Source organism: Prionailurus viverrinus, chromosome B2 (genome assembly GCF_022837055.1).
Source record: "Prionailurus viverrinus isolate Anna chromosome B2, UM_Priviv_1.0, whole genome shotgun sequence".
In the NCBI taxonomy this organism is placed as follows: Eukaryota; Metazoa; Chordata; class Mammalia; order Carnivora; family Felidae; genus Prionailurus; species Prionailurus viverrinus.
This window is the reverse complement of record NC_062565.1, coordinates 93,061,800-93,067,703: the sequence shown is the minus strand read 5'-3', so window position 1 is coordinate 93,067,703 and position 5,904 is coordinate 93,061,800. Positions and strand designations below refer to the sequence as shown.

Sequence of the window (5,904 nt, the reverse complement as noted above, 5' to 3'; positions counted from 1 at the left end):
CTATTTCATCAAAATCTCTTCTATCTCCCATGTAGTCAACTAGTTTTTCTACTTACTATTTCTTCAATTTATAACATCATCCAAAGATATTTATCCAATAAAATCAACCAAACAATAGCAATGATAAACACATATATTATCTCCACTTCTCATTTCCTTTTCATTGGTTGTCTTACTGCATTTTGCCTTTCCTGAAGAAAAAATGACAATGTTGTTGCCTTTGCCATCATTTGTCTCTAAAGTTCTAAGGTCAATGACTAATATATATATATTTTTATTTTAATTGCTCTGAGACTTATGGTACTGTTTCTATTCCCAACTTTAAACTCTTTTCCGTGTCACTTAGTTGACATTATTTATTAATTCACCTTCATAATAATTGTGATGGTGGGTATAAAAATTAGGGCAGGGGGAGCCTGTGTGGCTCAGTCAGCTAAGCATCCAACTTTGGCTCAGGTCATGATCTCATGGTTGGGCTCGTGAGGTTGAGCCCTGTGTTGGGCTCTGTGCTGATAGCTCCGAGCCTGGAACCTACTTTGGATTCTGTGTCTCCCTCTCTGTCTGCCCCTCTTTTGCTCACTCTCTCTCTGTCTCTCTCTCTTTCGCTCTCTCTCTCTCTCTTTCACACACACACCAATAATAGACATTAGAAAAAAAAAAAAAAAAACAAAACTAACGTTTCTGCCCCTGGATGCTGCTGAGTAAGCATCGTTAAAGTCTCTCCCCTGCCCCAACTGCTGTCATGTCTAAGTCAGAGACTCCTAAAGATGCTGAACAACTGTAGAAGTTTTTCATCAGAGGTTTGAGCTTTGAAGCAACCGATGAGAGTCTGAGGAGCGATTTTGAGCAATGGGGAATGCTTACGGACAGTGTAGTAATGAGAGTTCCAAACGCCAAGTGCTCCAGAGGCTTTGGGTTTGTCACCTATGCCACTGTGGATGAGGTGGATGCAGCCATGAATGCAGGGCCACACAAGGTGGATGGAAGAGTTGTAGAACCAAAGAGGGCTGTCTCCAGAGAATATTCTCAAAGACCTGGTGCCCACTTAACTATGAAAAAAAAATTTGAAGGTGGCATTAAAGAAGACACTGAAGAACATCATCTGAGAGACTATTTTGAACAGTATGGGAAAACCCAAGGGATTGAAATCAAGACTGACCAAGGCAGTGGCAAAAGACAGGCTTTACTTTTGTAACATTTGATGACCATGAATTTGTAGACAAGACTATCATTCAAAAACACCATACTGTGAATGGCCACAACTGTGAAGTAAGGGAAGTTCTATCTAAGCAAGAGATGGCTGGTGCTTCATCCAGCCAAGGAGGTCAAAGTGGTTCTGGAAACTTTGGTGGTGGCTTTGGAGGTGGTTTTGGTGGGAGTGACAACCTTGGTCATGGAGGAAACATCAGTAAGCGAGGTGACTTTGGTGGCAGTCAAGGTGGTGGTGAATAATGGTGGCAGTGGGGATAGCTATAACAGATTTGGTAATGATGGAAGCAACTTTGGAAGTGGTGAAGCTGTAATGATTTTCGCAATTACAACAATCAATCTTCAAATTTTGGACCCATTAAAGGAGGAAATTTTGGGGGCAGAAGCTCTGGCTCCTATGGTGGTGGAGGCCAATACTTTGCCAAACCACAAAACCAAGGTGGTTATGGCAGTTCCAGCAGCAGCAGTAGCTATGGCAGTGACAGAAGATTTTAATTACTGGCAGGAAACAAAGCTTAGGAGGAGAGGAGAGCCAGAGAAGTGACAGAGAAAGCACAGGTTATAACACATTTGTCAACTCAGCCAAGCACAGTGGTGGCAGGGCCTAGCTGCTACAAAGAAGACATGTTTTAGACAAAACTCATGTGTATGGACAAAAAGCTCGAGGGCTGAATTTGTGACTAATTGTATAACAGGTTTAGTTTCTGTTCAATGGAAAGTGTAAAGCATTCCAGCAAAGGGTTTTAATGTAGATTTTTTTGCTCCCATGCTGTTTATTGCTAAATGTAATAGTCTGATCATGACTCTGAATAAATGTGCCTTTTTAAATAAATAAATAAATAATAAATACAAATTTAAAAATCAGGGTAGGATAATAGAAAGTGATTAAACAGAATTTTAGAAAAGATGGTAAAAATATAATTCTCTCAGGGGTAAATTTGAGCAAAGATTAAGCCATACAGTGATATGAAGATATGTGAGAGGGCTATTTAGGGCATACCATACAGGAGGTGCTAAAGTACTGAAGCAGGACCAAATCTGGAATAATCTAGCGATAAACAAGACGGCCAATGTTGTCAGGGTTCATGAGCTAGAGTCAGGCACAGGATAAAGGGACAAAAGATCAGAGAGATATAAAGGGACCAGATGATTGGTGGGATTTTACATGGCAGGAACATAATAGTTTATTGTATTTTGAATGTGATGGAGATAGAATTCTTTTAAAGGATAATCTAAGCTATATACAAAATTGACTGTAGTGAGATGAAAAATAGAGACAGAGATTTGGTTGGAGGCCACTGCTATAGCCTAGCTGAGATGATGGTAGTGAGGCAGAGAAACTGAGATATTCCTAGCTTCATAATTTAAGAAATGTGCATGTTAAAAGTATTTCTTTTTTAATTCATAGTAAATTTTTAAAGACTCGATGGACAAATACACATTAAACAAATTGTATAACATTTTACCACTATAGATACAAGTAGAAATATGGCAGAATTTAAAAATGAAACTGAATTATATATTATATTTTGTGCACATAAAATATTTTTGTATAATATCATAGGAATTTTTCCTCTAAATATAAGCTAACAAACTTTCCTAATGTAGACAACCACTATACTAATATATACTGTGTATACTAATGTTTACTATGCCTGTTTCAGTATTGCTTATAATTAACTGGTATGTTAAAAAGTATCTTAGGATAAATCAATTTGAACCATTATATGAAAGTGTCCATTGTCAAATGCAAGAAATTTATCTGTAAATATAAACATTTCAAATAATATGATTATTCGGAAACAAAGGAAATAGAATAAGAACATTTTTGCCTTCACGGTGTAATACAAAATGAAAATTGAAGAACATCTTTTACTTTCAAAAATCTTTGCACTGATAAAATTATATCACCTAATGATTTTTTTCTGTTAATGTGAAGTGGGTTAATATTTTCTTGATAACTTATAAACTTTCTTTTTCTATTAGGTTTTTCTTTTATTACAAAGAAGCTAACAGCAGGTGAAATTTTTCAAAGTAAATATATGAACACAAGAACTTTTTTTTTTGTATTTCTTTTTTTTCTCTCTCACAAACTACCGTCCTAGTGGGAAACTTTTATGAATTTTTCAATTAATCTTTTCAGAATTATTTGATTTCTTCTATTTCAAAGAAGACTTCCTAACCCGTCATTATTTAAGAAATATAAACCAAGGGACTTTATTAAATTTTAGCTTTAGCACTGCAGGAATGTACCTCGTATTGATTTGGAGTTTGAGTAATAGGAATGTGATGCGTTAGAACATTGTTGTAGGGGTCATGATGTGAGAGGAGTTGGTAAAACAATATTAAGTCCTCAACTTTCCTGTATTATTTCAAAGTTTATATATATTTTTGGTAATCTCTACACCCAACACAGGGCCTAAACCCATGGCCCGGGGATCAAGTTTTGCATGCTCTTCTGAGTGAGCCAGCCAGGCACCCCTCCTACGTTGTTTCAGAAAAAAAAAAAAAGAAGAAGAAGAAGAAAATAAGAAAGAAAAACAAACAAAAAACATCTAGTATTCTATCTTTTACCTCCTATTTAATATACATACATGCATTCATGCATATATATATATATATATATATATTTTATTTTATAACTGAAAAGTATGGTAACTATGCTAGTGAAGAAAATGTAGCTACCTTTCCCATTGCGTTCCCCTTGTTACATCCTGCTTCATGCTTTTCTGATCTCTCCACTGAACAGTAAATTCTGACGTGAGGAATCCTTTGTCCACCAGATACCAGGTATACCGCTATAGGTTTGAGTAATTTTGAAAGATATTTAATTTCAGTCTTTTAGGATTTAATTTAATGAAAACCAATAAACCCAATAAATCCTATGCTGGGAACTGACTCTAAAATATTTGATTTTATGAAGGGGAAAATCTCTACAGCAAAGACTCTCCTAAGCATCTTAGATGTTTCTTACATTCAGTTTATCATTAATAAATAATCTCATTTATGTGCTAACACTTTTATTTTATGAAGACTTATTTGAAACACAAATATTCATTAATCTGAATTTAAAGAAGTGTTGTCAAGATTTTTTTTTTTTTTTTGGTTTACATTATTTTCAGCATCAGGTCATGGTATAGATTTATTGTTCAAATTGAGTTCACTGAACTGTAAAGTGTGGGTGTGTATTTGAGAGCTGTTAGAAAAGGCTTTCTGCATAAATGCCTGTAGGAGCAATCTGTTCATGTTCAAAATAGCATTCCCTTTTCTCTTCTCCTATTTTCCACGTATTCTGTGCTTTATTTCTTTCAATATCACTCATTCAAAACATAAGGATTATTTCACAATTCTCAAGGGAATTTCTTCAACACTTTACTACTTTCACTGGCCTTGTTAGCTATATTATTTCCTATCATAACTCATCTGAATATTGATTTACTTCTAAATTTGAATTTTAGCACCTGAGTTTGCCAAAGAAATGTTTTATCTGAGAATTTATTTACTGGGTTCTTGATACAGGTCAAACAGTAAACATGCTAATTTTGTGTAGTTGGTGTCATGAACATTTTATAAACTTCTATTATATAAAAATCATACAATAAACACATTGAAATGGCCTGGAATTTGATAATTCACCTAAGCAATAGGTAAAATCATCAATCCTACAGGTAAAATTAAAATAAATATTTGGCTGACTATAAAAAACATCTATGCAGTGATACTAATTCCCTTGGTAAAAACTCCATTCACACTGCAGACCACATTTTGGTAAATTGCACCACTCTCTCTTACTTGCTCAGTCAAAACCTCTTTGTCATTCCAAATACCTATGTCACTTTGCCTCAACCATAATATCTAAACCACCAATATTGCTGCCCTTGCAACATTCATTAAACTGTTTACTTTCCTCTATCTCCTGTACACCAATCCATGCTGCAATCATTTCCCACTGAGACATTTAAAAAACTCTTCTAATTGATCTCTTTCTTACAATGTTGCTGTACCGCAACACACTTTCCAAATATCAGGCAGAATGATCTCCAGATCAAATTAAAATTATTAAAAAGGTGATTGATTCTTAGTTTCCTTCTCAAATGTCATCACATAGAGGTGGTCTGTTTGACTACCCAGTATAAAATTGTCCTCCCACTTTTATTTTCTAATAAACATGTTAATGAGTCAAGAGTACATTGTTTCTCAGTCTTATATACTTAGTTTATTAAAAGATAATTTTCCATAAAAGTTAAAATCATGACTCTTATACAAATATAAAAATGAACATAAGCTAAAGATTTTTGATTATACTCATCAATAGAAGGAAATAGAAGTTGTAACTGCTTCAAAAGAGAATCTGAAGAACAGATACATTTATAGTTCAGTAATATTTGAACAAACATGGAAATGGAGACAAAACTGGTTTCCCGTAGGGTGAGAGGACAGGTACATCTTTTTTAGTTACCTACTGCTAATAAAGATGCAAAAGAGCTTGTAAAAAAAAGAAAAGGAAAGGAAAGGAATGGAAAGGAAAGGAAAGGAAAGAAAAGAAAAGAAAAGAAAAGAAAAGAAAAGAAAAGAAAAGAAAAAAGAAAATCTATGCAAAGGGATAGAATCACCTAACCTGAAAGTATGTGTTGAGTATAGAAATGCATAGGTTTCAATGAAGCACAAATTTCTCCCTATACCAAAATAATGCCT

General features: G+C 34.5%; 1 pseudogene; it reads left to right on the top strand.

The window, feature by feature from the left end:
- The first annotated feature begins 742 nt into the window (after positions 1-742).
- On the top strand, positions 743-1,704 carry LOC125166275 (heterogeneous nuclear ribonucleoprotein A1-like; annotated as a pseudogene).
- Positions 1,705-5,904: the final 4,200 nt, after the last annotated feature.